We start from the raw sequence: 13,990 nt of genomic DNA, 5'->3' as shown, positions 1-13,990 counted from the left end.
CACACACACCACAAATACAATTTATTCAAAGACAAAGTTAAAGCGGTTGAATATTGATTGTCACCAAAACAAACCAATGATAAGCTTAATTTTCAATCGACTCTTTAAAAATGCAAATAAATGATTAATTTATCTATTTATACGACCAGTGAAATGCTTAGATATTGGAGGTGTCTTATTAAGCTAGGAACTGACTTCAGATGTGTTATTAATACTGAAAATAATTCTGGAAGATTTTGCTGGAAACGCTTTTATTGAAACTTGTTGAAATTAAGTTACTTGCTTACTTGTAATAGCAAACAGCTTCTGGAAGATGAAAATTATGAGAAATGAACATTTAAGTTTCCCTAACACATGCGTTCCGGCTGCAATACAAGCTTTACGGTCAAAGAAACAATTAGGGTTGATCGCGGAACCTGAAGCATACGTTTTGCCGCCAAATGGTGCAAATAACTCAAATTCACAACATGTTTCGTAACGTATTATAACCAATGTTAAAGGCCTAGAGAAAACTCAATCATTTGTCTGGTGATATTTTGACAATTCCTCCTACTTTATTATCAAACTGTTGGTGTATATTGATTCGCAAACTTCTTACAGAAATGTTATTAAGCAGTTTTGCAATACTAAGTTTTAGAAATCCCGTTCATTTATTGCCTAAAGTGTCTGGATTGTAAGCACGTCTATAATTTGATTTTCAAATTTCTTTTCCAGACGTACTTAGTGTAAAAACAGTTTAAATATACGGAAGGTCCAACAACAAGGACGACTTTGAAACGTTCAACAGTTTAACATATGACAAAGTCCCCTCATTGATACGCATATGAGAGTTCAAAGTCAAATACGTTTTCAACACACACACACAAACGCATACCCATGCACGCACACATACGCACGCACACAAGCATTCACGCACGCACGCATGCACACACACATTCACGTACTCACTTATGCACGCACGCACGCACGCACTCACGAACTCACGCATACTTATTTGAGTGTTTCAAGCAAGTACATATTCAACACAATCACCATAAACGTAAATATATGAGTGTTTCAATCAAGTACATATTCAACACAAACACCAATAAGGTAAGCATATGAGTGTTTCAAGCAAGTACATATTCAAAACAAACACCAATAAGGTAAGCATATGAGTGTTTCAAGCAAGTACATATTCAACACAAACACCAATAAGGTAAGCATATGAGTGTTTCAAGCAAGTACATATTCAACACAAACACCAATAAGGCAAGCATATGAGTGTTTCAAGCAAGTACATATTCAACACAAACACCAATAAGGCAAGCATATGAGTGTTTCAAGCAAGTATATATTCAACACAAACACCAATAAGGTAAGCATAGGAGTGTTTCAAGCAAGTACATATTCAACACAAACACCATTAAGGTAAGCATATGAGTGTTTCAAGAAAGTACATATTCAACACAAACACCATTTAGGTAAGCATATGAGTGTTTCAAGCAAGTATATATTCAACACAAACCCCAATAAGGTAAGCATAGGAGTGTTTCAAGCAAGTACATATTCAAAACAAACACCATTAAGGTAAGCATAGGAGTGTTTCAAGCAAGTACATATTCAAAACAAACACCATTAAGGTAAGCATATGAGTGTTTCAAGAAAGTACATACTATTCAAAACAAACACCATTAAGGTATGCATATGGGTGTTGCAAGAAAGTACATATTCAACACAAACACCATTTAGGTAAGCATATGAGTGTTTCAAGAAAGTACATATTCAACACAAACACCAATAAGGTAAGCATATGAGTGTTTCAAGAAAGTATATATTCAACACAAACACCAATAAGGTTAGCATATATGAGTGTTTCAAGCAAGTACTTATTCAACACAGTTTTAGTCTGAAAATAAACAGGAATTTGTGAAAAGGGTGGTCCAACAAAGCCTAAAACATGAACATATACACCCCAAAACGGCTGATACAGGATTTTACGTAATTAAGGGGCTTAAGATTTGCACTTGCGTCCCTCTCTCAGTACCTTAAAAAATATTGTTGTAAGTGTTGCAATTTTTGTTTTATTTCTAGTCTGAAATGGTGCCTTTTGGGAGTATTTCATTACTATTTTTTCTCATTTATAGAAATAAAAAACAAACTTGGACTATTCAAAGGGGGGGGGGTGTGGGCGGTTGCTCCTCGTCCCCTGGATACACTTGTGCTCATAACCATACTGTTATATATGTATTAAAAACCAAGAAAAACTCCATATAAAACTAAGCGTCTGAAATATTCCTTGCATGGTATGTTAGAATGGAGACAGCGTGCATAATGTCGGCAACGGTTGCTTCAGACCTATTTGTCTCCTAAACCGCTTATCCAATTTCTACAATGCATGACAAGAAATATCATTCTGTGGTTTTCTTTTGAAAGTTGTTCAAACATTGAATTCCATGCAGAAGTTTGACAAAATTGTCTTGTCAGAAACCGATATTTCTGTTTGCACGCAAATGCCTTTTGTATTGCTCACTCCCTACGGATTTTCTAGGATTTCAGTAAAAACACAATAAGGCCTGGGCTGGGCTTGAATTCAGTACGGCTTCTTACTGAACTTTTTGATCGTCTGAAACCAGACCGCTTAGAGCTCATACAACATTTGCTGACATACATTGAAGGAATCGGCATTGAATAACGGCATTCGATGAAGTTTGTTCAGGGTGTTTGCCCGGTCCTGGTCCTATATTCGCGAACATCTTCAAGCAATTATAATGTGCGTGTGCGCGCGCGTGTGTGTGTGTGTGTGTGTGTGTGTGTGGGTGCGTGCGCGTGCGTGTGTGTGTTAGTGTGTGTGTGTGTGTGTGCGAGAGTGCGTGCGTGCGTGAGTGTGTGCGTGCGTGTGTGCGTGCGTGCGTGTGCGCGTGTGTGCGTGCGTGCGTGTGGTCGGTTTGGTGTGTATGTACGGTAGCGTCTATCGTGAAGTGTCGTTTAGGCCTTCACCTTGTGCTGCTCTTGTGCCTCTTGTGCCGGGTTTATACTTGAATGTTTGACATCTTGGTAGGTCCCTGTTGTTTTCTTTGAACATTGATGTCTGAACGTAAAACTGATCAAGCCTTTGTTATTTTGTTTTGTAAAATAAGAAGTTTATATGCATGGATAATTAAACATGGCTGTTAATTCTACATATGACAAGTTTTCTTAGTAATCATCTTTTGTAAATACACATGGAATACATGACTTATTTATACTTTTCAAAAATCCATAGTCCGCGTTCTTGATTGATCTCAAGTGAGGGACCGTCAGTTATATAGATCCGGCTTTTAAATGGGCCAGGTATGGGTATAAACCAGATATTAATATTAAAAATCGCATTAACTATAATGCATTTTCATGTTTAACCCACTGGAATTTAATGATCACAACTATGATTTGTGAACGGATAAACAAATATATTAAAGCGATAATTTGGCGCTCTTTTAACTGTGGTTTTTATGGCTATTCATGAGTACCCATTTATATTACAGGCTTATATTTTATCAAGTGTAAAACCTTTGTTGTGCCCATTTAACTTACAATCTGATATCAAATTGAACTGTCTAAGTAAATGTTATTATATCAGAGGGATTAAAGCATCATTAGAACATTTCCTCTCTGATTATATTATATGTTGCATTCGTCATATTCTGATTACTAAGCATACAAGTTCTTAACATACTATAGTTTTACAGGAATATCACATGAAAGAAATACTTAAAAGGACTAAAGCGTTTAATCAAATAAAGTACAAAACAACCATTCGAATGGTAAAATACACCATACTGTCTTGGAAATGTCAGGGTCATTTAGTGCAAAACCATTTTTTTTCAATTACAGACAAAAGCGTTCAGATGTGATTTGATTTTCAGGAAAATGCGGAGACATAGAAAAGAACCGTACCTCGAGTGCCAAATTATTAACGAAGTTTTCTGGAAAATATAACGTTGCGAAGGTATGATTGCACAATTCATAAGGACAAAGAAATGTTATTTAAAGAGCTTTAAAGGACTTAAGCACTACACATTAAATTGCGCTTGTTTTTCAATAACGTGATGGCATTGAATATTTGCGACAATAAATAATTATTTCTCATTGCACTCAAATAAACTATAAAACGAAATATTCAACGAAATTGTGGGTTCGATACAAACCAGGATGAGAGTGGCCTAGTGTTAATGGTACCCACCTATCGTCAACAAGGTTGTGGGTTTGATACCAACCAGAGTGAGAGTGGCCTAGTGGTTAAGGTACCCGCCTATCCCCAACGAGGTTGTGGGTTCAATACCAACCCGGGTGAGAGTGGCCTAGTGGTTAAGGAACCCAAGTATCGTCAACGAGGTTGTGGGTTTGATACCAACCCGGGTGAGAGTGGCCTAGTGGTTAAGGTGCCCACCTGTTGTCAACGAGGTTGTGGGTTCGATACCAAACCGGGTGAGAGTGGCCTAGTGGTTAAGGTGCCTACTTATCGCCAACGAGGTTGTGGGTTCAATACCAACCAGTGTGAAAGTGGCCTAGTGGTTAAGGTGCCCACCTGTCGTCAACGAGGTTGTGGGTTTGATACCAACCCGGGTGAGAGTGGCCTAGTGGTTAAGGTACCCGCCTTTCGCCAACGAGGTTGTGGGTTCGATACCAACCAGTGAGATAGTGGCCTAGTGGTTAAGGAACCCGCCTGACGTCAACGAGGTTGTGTGTTTGATATCAACCAGTGTGATAGTGGCCTAGTGTTTTAGGAACCCGCCTGTCGTCAACGAGGTTGTGGGTTCGATACCAACCAGTGTGATAGTGGCCTTGTGGTTAAGGAACCCGCCTGTCGTCAACGAGGTTGTGTGTTTGATACCAACCCGGGTGAGAGTGACCTAGTGGTTACGAAACCCGCCTATCGTCAACGAGGTTTTGGGTTCTATACCAACCAGTGTGAGAGTGGTCCAGTGATAATGTTGCATACCTGTTGTCTACGAGGTTTGGGGTCAATACCAACCAGGGTAATATCGTCTAGTGGTGAATGTGCCAACTTATCGTCGACGGGGTTGTGGGTTTCAATATGCACCAGGCTGATGGTTGTCAAGTGGTAAAGACATCCGCCTTTCGTCCATGAGGTTATGAATTAAACTCCGCCAGGGAAAAAGTATTCTTCTGGTAAAGGTGTCCGCATCTCATTCATGAAAGTGTAAGCGCGACCAAAACCAGGACTAGAATGGTGTCCGCTGGTAATCGCGACCGCTTCTTGTCCGCGAGTTTGTTGGTTTCATCACCATCACAGTGAGAATGTCCTAGTGGTAAAGGCGACCGCTTCTTGTCCGCGATATTGTTTGTTCGGTCCATAACAAGGTAAGAGAAGTCAAGTAATAAAAGCATGAACCTGTCGTCTCAGAAGTAGATGGTTCGACCCTTACCAGGGTGACATAGGACTAGTGGTAAAGGCGTCCACCTCTCTTCTACGAGGTTGTGGGTTTAACCCCCACCAGGGTGACACCGGTCTAGTAATAAAGGTGTCCGCCTCTCCTTCACGAGGTCGTTCGTTCGACCACATCAGGTGGGGACTGGTCTAGTTGTAACGGCGTCCGCCTCTCTTCCACGAGCTTGTTAGTTCTATCCCCACAATGTTGAGAGTAGTCTAGTGCTAAAAGTGTCCGCCTCTTGTCCAAAAGGTTGTTGGTTCGACCATCACCAGGATGAAAATGGTCAGGTTGTGAAGGCGTCCAAGAGGTTGTTGGTGCGGCCCAAATCTACCAGTGAGATACTGTTCTTATGTTTTAGATATCTACCAGCTTGTATCGGGCTAGTAATATAGGTACCCACCTATCAAGACCGCTTGTTCTGGTTTCGACCCCGCAAAATAACTTTTTTTTATTTTTTATTCAAAACTGCATTCACAATCAAGCTTAAATAAATAAGTATAAACTAGAGTACAAACTTTGTAGGCGTCAAGTATTAAAAAGACTGCAATTTCCACGCCGTAACCATATCAGTAACATTTCTCTCATAACTTAGTCTTAGCAAAGACATAATAAACCTTCAGTTGGAAAGGGAATCAGTTCGCATGTATTCGATAATGGTCATACATCAGACTCATTGGTTTCCGAGCTATGTGTGATATGGCTGAATCTGTAACCAGAACAAGCATTCTCTATTTCTACGTTTACATACGTGCAGTCTTCTTTTAAAAGAAATAAAGGAAATACCATTGTCTAAACGCGAGAAGAATTGGTAAATTTCAACTAAATTTCAAATGTTTTTTATCTTTCTGTAAACATATGCATAGAAGTAAAATGTTTTCGGACATATTAGTTGAGAACGTTTTTATTTCAATGGTATTACACGTATATGCGAGCGGAAAGAAGACAGTTATGCTGTTTCGTACCGCTTTATAACATTTCAATGAAACTAGACATTTCATTTTCTATCAAACATTTCTCTTACAAGGGTATGAACTAGCAAATTGATCAATTCTCCTTATTGCCTGATATCATTTCGTCTGGATGTAGAAATGAAAAATCGGCCTGACATAATGACGGAATGTGCAATGAATGTATTGTCGATGTAAGGCTTACTAGAGCTAAACATTATTTCAATAGGTCTTGTAAAAGTTCGTTATCCATACAGCTAAATAAATATCTCGTATTTCCTCGCATTTGACAATGACAAGAAATATGTGATGTTTTATATCAAATAAGATATACAACAGAATTTGTTAAATTTAACAGTACTCCTGGTTAGTAAATGCATACAAAATAGTCTATCTGACTTTATATAACTATTCTCTACTTAAAAAAGCACTGTGTGGTTCGAAGTTAAATGTTTTTGTATTTGTTGATAATGAGGAATTGATATGGTATTGCTACAACATGGAAAATAATATAAAACTAATTTCACACGAAATGGTTATTATAACGCAAACTGAATTGCAAAGTAATAACTGTGAGCAATATTTTTAATTTCTAAAAAGTGGATTTGTTCATTGTGTGATCAAACAAAGCCTCACATATAAACATATAAAACTCAAATGGATACCATGAAATATGAATTCCAAACTAAAATAATTTCATATAGCACTAGGTGTACTAGATCTTCTTTGCCTTGGTGTGTTGCAAAGGAGACATCGTGCATTATGATTGTTAATTGTTCTTATGTAGTGGCATTCCATCAAATTTGTTTAAAGTGCATGCCCGGTCTCCTTGGTCATATTCACAATATGATGCGTGTGTGGTCTGTTTGTAGGCACGATCGTGTCTCTTGTTCAGTGCTGTAATGGTCCTCACTTTGTGCCTCTCAATAGAGTTTTTTACTTAATTAAATGTCGACTGAATGTTTGACTCAAACGCTTGATTTTTTTTTAAACTGAAGTATAAGGCAGGCATTGACAATGAAAATCTATAAATGTTACACATGACAAGTTCTCTTAATAATCATGCATTTTTTTGTCAACAGAATATGTACCTTTTAAGACATTTGGAAAATCGTAATTTAATATTTTCGTTAATAAATGCTTCGTTATTGAACTCAAGTGAGCGACCGTCGTTATACTATATGCCCCACTTTAAAAGGGGCATAAAAGAATCGTATGAATGAATTATTACGTTAAACACGTCTGATTGTAATTAACAATACAATACAAAATATGATTTTTGAACTGTAAAAGTTAAAAAAAAATATTAGTGATCTTTTACCTCTGTTTTACCGGGGAAATTGCGCCCCCGTACAATTTAAATGTCTAATGAATTCCTAATGAACTTCCCCATTAGATAAACACAAAAATTGTTTAACGTACAGAGTAAGGGAATATTGCTAATATCTGCCTATTATGCTCGAAAGGTTGGATGCGTTTACTCCGTTAACATACATTTTCTGCACAGAATAGCCTTATGCCTCCATATATACAAATGGGCACAATATAATGTCTGTTTAATAGTTGGTAAGAAAACACTTAATATCAGGAGTCTTTGTATATAAATTTAGACAAGTAAGGCTATCAAGATAATATAAAGCAACACTAGACTAACATTTTTAAGACTAAATACAAGGTACGATACAAATGAAACGCCAATGAAAGGAACAAATTCAAGCAGGTTTAATTTTTATTTAGATGATGATTATAACAAGACCCACAACTCTGTAATGAACTGACTGTATTTTTACAATATAATTTATATCTTTGCAGTTAGGCAACTAGGTATGGAATTATTAGAGAAAGGGATACATTTAATATGAAACGATGAAAATATATAAATATGGATCAATGGAATTATAAGTTTATTTTAAAAAATCAGTTTAAGACATCGCACCTTACTTACACATTATACATACATGACGACCACATATGCTGAACGAATGACAATTACAACATATTCTGTAGGGGTGGAATCGACCTGCATACACTTTCCCATGTCTTCGACATTAATAAATGAAAAATGGTAAAATGTACAAATGATCAGCAAAGAGTTGTAGATAAAAAAAACGAATATTGGTAGACTTTCTAGCCAAAATACTGGATTAAAAAATAAAGAATTATTATTTACTTATCAAATTAAACCTACGACATCACACTGGAAATGTTGAGCCTGGCAAAATCAGCAATCAAATAAAGTTCTATTAAGAAAATAACTACGACAAAAATATGAATTGTCAAAATGTTCAATATTAAATTTAAGAGTGGAATATAAAAGGATTGTCTCTGTACGTTCCATGCTTGTATTTCAATACCATAATGGCATGAAATATTTGTCACGATATTTTGTTTTCTCCTCTAAATATAAACGTTGAACAATTTAATTTGACAAAATCATGGTGAATCGAAATAATGTTTCTCTCTCGCACTCGCATTGATACTGTAATAGTTAAGCAAATTTAGATTTGCCTCGATCGTACACAAACAAAGTTAGTTGTCGACATCATCCTTTGTCTAATGAAACGGTAGCCGCTTTCAATTTTTGCAATTCATATATTTGATTATATTAGCAAACAGCCATGAAGCGTAACATATCAATTGTGGACGGCCCAGCAGTTGGTAGTTTACACAATATAATGTAGACCTCTACGACATTTTAAGATTGTTAGTATGTACTGTTAAGAAATAATGGTGAAGCGACTGTTTCGCATCAAACCATTTATTTCCATTAGAAAATACTATCATTTTTTACCATAACTTAAGCAAAAAGATTGTTCGAGTAAACTTGCTTTCGGAGTTGTAATAATACTACAATAGTTTAGTATTCAGCCGGTTGTCCCATGTAAGCATTATTTCCATTACATGAAGCTTATATCATACACTTGATGATAGAGGGTAATAAAGGTTAGATGGTAAAAACAACCACCTCTCAGCCGCGAGGCTGTGGGTTCGATCCACTAGGATGAGAGTGGTATAGTGGTAATCATGTCCGCCTCTCAGCCACCAGGTTGTGTGGATGATCCCAAACAGGGTTAGAGCGGTATAGCGTTAATTGTGTCCGCCTCTTTTCTACGAGGTTGAGGGCTCGATTCCCGCCAGAGTGAGAGGCCTATTGTGGTATACGTGTATGCCTCAGATCTATGAGGTTGAGGGGCCGATTCCCGCCAGAGTGAGAGGCCTATTGTGGTATACGTGTATGCCTCAGATCTATGAGGTTGAGGGCTCAATTCCCGCCAGAGTGAGAGGCCTATTGTGGTATACGTGTATGCCTCTGATCTATGAGGTTGAGGGCTCGATTCCCGCCAGAGTGAGAGGTCTATTGTGGTATACGTGTATGCCTCTGATCTATGAGGTTGAGGGCTCGATTCCCGCCAGAGTGAGAGGCCTATTGTGGTATACGTGTATGCCTCAGATCTATGAGGTTGAGGGGCCGATTCCCGCTAGAGTGCGAGGCCTATTGTGGTATACGTGTATGCCTCAGATCTATGAGGTTGAGGGCTCAATTCCCGCCAGAGTGAGAGGCCTATTGTGGTATACGTGTATGCCTCTGATCTATGAGGTTGAGGGCTCGATTCCCGCCAGAGTGAGAGGTCTATTGTTGTATACGTGTATGCCTCTGATCTATGAGGTTGAGGGCTCGATTCCCGCCAGAGTGAGAGGCCTATTGTGGTATACGTGTATGCCTCTGATATATGAGGTTGAGGGCTCGATTCCCGCAAGAGTGAGAGGCCTATTGTGGTATACGTGTATGCCTCAGATCTATGAGGTTGAGGGCTCGATTCCCGTCAGAGTGAGAGGCCTATTGTGGTATACGTGTATGCCTCAGATCTATGAGGTTGTTGGTTCGATTCCCGCTAGCGTGGCAGTGGTATAGTGGTATACGTGTCCGTATTTTATCAACGAGATCGTGGGTTCGATTCCAACCAGAGTGAGAATGGTTTAGTGGTATACGTGTCCGCCCCTCATCAACGAGGTTGTGGGTTCATTCCAAAACAGGGTGAGAGTGGTCTAGTGGTATGCGTATCCGCCTCACATTCACAGAGTTGTGGGCTCGATTCCCATCATTGTTGGAGTGGTCTAGTGGTATGCGTGTCCGCCAAACATTTACGAGGTTGTGGGTTCAATCCCCATCATTTATGGAGTGGTCTATTGGTATGCGTGTCCGCCTCTCATCAACGAGGTTTTGGGTTCGATCCCAATCGATTTTAAAGTGGTCTAGTGGTATGTGTGTCCGCCCGCCATCAGCGAAGTTTTGGGTTCGATTCAAACTAACGTTAGCGTGGCCTACTGTTTACTTGTCCGCCACTCATAAACGAGGCTGAGGATTCGATCCCGACCAGGGTGGGAGTGGTCTAGTGGTATGCGTGTCCGCCTGCCATCCACGAGGTTCTGGGTTCGATCCAAACCAAGGTTAGAGTGGTCTTGTGGTATACGTGTCCGCCTGCCATCCACAAGGTTCTGGGTTCGATCCAAACCAAGGTTTGAGTGGTCTTGTGGTATATGTGTCCGCCTGCCATTCACGAGGTTCTGGGTCCGATCCCAACCAAGGTTGGAGTGGTCTTGTGGTATGTATGTCCGCCTGCCATACACGAGAATCTGGGTTCGATCTTAATCAAGGTTATAGTGGTCTAGTGGTTTACTTGTACGCCACTATTCAACCAGGGTAATATTCGATCCCCACCAGGGTAGCATTCGTCTAGTTTTATGCGTGTCCGCCTGCCATCCCCGAGGCTCTGGGTTCGATCCAAAATACGGTTAGAATGGTCTAGTGTATAGAAATACGTGTCCGCCACTCATCAACGAGGGAGTTTATTACTTTCCAATCAGGGTACGAGTGGCGTAGTGCTCATCCGCCACTCATCAACGAGGTAGCGGATTACCTCCCCATCAGGGTACGAGTGGCCTAGTGCTCGTCCGCCACTCATCGACGAGGCAGCGGATTACTTCCCCATCAGGGTACGAGTGGCCTAGTGCTCGTCCGCCACTCATCAACGAGGTAGTGGATTACTTCCCCATCTGGGTACGTGTGGCATAGTGCTCGTCCGCCAATCATCAACGAGGTAATGGATTACTTTCCCATCAGGGTACGAGTGGCCTAGTGCTCGTCCGCCACTCATCAACGAGGTAGTGGATTACTTCCCCATCAGGGTACGAGTGGCCTAGTGCTCGACCGCCACTCATCAACGAGGTAGTGGATTACATCCCTATCAGGGTACGAGTGGTTTAGTGCTCGTCCGCCACTCATCAACGAGGTAGTGGATTACTTCCCCATCAGGGTACGAGTGGTCTAGTGCACGTCCGCCACTCATCAACGAGGTAATGGATTACTTCCCAATCATGATACGAGTGCCCTGGTGCACGTCCGCCACTCATCAACGAGGTAGTGGATTACTTCCCCATTAGGGTACGAGTGGTCTAGTGCTCGTCCGCCACTCATCAACGAGTAGTGGATTACTTTCTCATCAGGGTACGAGTGGTCTAGTGCTCGTCCGCCACTCATCAACGAGATAGTGGATTACTCCCCAATCAGGGTACGAGTGGCCTAGTGCTCGTCTGCCACTCATTAACGAGATAGTGGATTACTTCACCATCAGGGTACGAGTGGCCTAGTGCTCGTCCGCCACTCATCAACGAGGTAATGGATTACTTTCCCATCAGGGTACGAGAGGCCTAGTGCTCGTCCGCCACTCATCAACGAGGTAATGGATTACTTCCCCATCAGGGTACGAGTGGCCTAGTGCTCATCCGCCACTCATCAACGAGGTAGTGGATTACGTCCCTATCTTAGTACGAGTGGCCTAGTGCTCATCCGCCACTCATCAACGAGGTAGTGGATTACTTCCCCATAAGGGTACGAGTGGCCTAGTGCTCGTCCGCCACTCATCAACGAGGAAGTGGATTACTTCTCCATCAAGGTACGAGTGGCCTAGTGGTCGTCCGCCACTCATCAACGAGGTAGTGGATTACTTCCCCATCTTGGTACGAGTGGCCTATTGCTCGTCCGCCACTCATCAACGAGATAGTGGATTACTTCCCAATCAGGGTACGAGTGGCCTATTGCTCGTCTGCCACTTATCAACGAGATAGTGGATTACTTCCCCATCAGGGTACGAGTGGCCTAGTGCTCGTCCGCCACTCATCGACGAGGTAATGGATTACTTTCCCATCAGGGTACGAGAGGCCTAGTGGTCGTCCGCCACTCATCAACGAGGTAGTGGATTACTTCCCCATCTTGGTACGAGTGGCCTAGTGCTCGTCCGCCACTCATCAACGAGATAGTGGATTACTTCCCAATCAGGGTACGAGTGGCCTATTGCTCGTCTGCCACTTATCAACGAGATAGTGGATTACTTCCCCATCAGGGTACGAGTGGCCTAGTGCTCGTCCGCCACTCATCGACGAGGTAATGGATTACTTTCCCATCAGGGTACGAGAGGCCTAGTGCTCGTCCGCCACTCATCAACGAGGTAATGGATTACTTCCCCATCTGGATACGAGTGGCCTAGTGCTCATTCGCCACTCATCAACGAGGTAGTGGATAACTTCCCCATCTTGGTACGAGTGGCCTAGTGCTCATCCGCAACTCATCAACGAGGTAGTGGATTTGTTCCCCGTCAAGGTCCGAGTGGCCTAGTGCTCATCCGCCACTCATCAACGAGGTAGTGGAGTACTTCCCCATCTTGGTACGAGTGGCCTAGTGTTCGTCCGCCACTCATCAACGAGGTAGTGGATTACTTCCCCATAAGGGTACGAGTGGCCTAGTGCTCGTCCGCCACTCATCAACGAGGTAGTGGATTACTTCCCCATCATGGTACGAGTGGCCTAGTGCTCGTCCGCCACTCATCAACGAGGTAGTGGATTACTTCCCCATCAGGGTACGAGTGGCCTAGTGCTCGTCCGCCACTCATCAACGAGGTAGTTGAATACTTCCCAATCTGGGTACGAGTGGCCTAGTGCTCGTCCGCCACTCATCAACGAGGTAGTGGATTACTTCCCCATCAGGGTACGAGTGGCCTAGTGCTCGTCCGCCACTCATCAACGAGGTAGTGGATTACTTCCTCATCAGGGTACGAGTGGCCTAGTGCTCGTCCGCCACTCATCAACGAGCTAGTGGATTACTTCCTCATCAGGGTACGAGTGGCCTAGTGCTCGTCCGCCACTCATCAACGAGGTAGTGGATTACTTCCTCATCAGGGTACGAGTGGCCTAGTGCTCGTCCGCCACTCATCAACGAGGTAATGGATATTTTCCTCATCAGGGTACGAGTGGCCTAGTGCTCGTCCGCCATTCATCAACGAGGTAGTGGATTACTTCCCCATCAGGGTACGAGTGGCCTAGTGCTCGTCCGCCACTCTTCAACGAGGTAGTGGATTACTTCCCCATCAGGGTACGAGTGGCCTAGTGCTCTTCCGCCACTCATCAACGAGGTAGTGGATTACTTCCCCATCAGGGTACGAGTGGCCTAGTGCTCGTTCGCAACTCATCAACGAGGTAGTGGATTACTTCCCCATCAGCGTACGAGTGACCTAGTGCTCGTCCGCCACTCGATACCCACCAGGGTTAGAGTCTAGTGGTATACTTTTCCGCCAC

Source organism: Mya arenaria, chromosome 17, assembly GCF_026914265.1.
Source record: "Mya arenaria isolate MELC-2E11 chromosome 17, ASM2691426v1".
Taxonomy (NCBI): Eukaryota; Metazoa; Mollusca; class Bivalvia; order Myida; family Myidae; genus Mya; species Mya arenaria.
The sequence above is the reverse complement of the archived record's forward strand: the minus strand, read 5'-3'. Positions refer to the sequence as shown.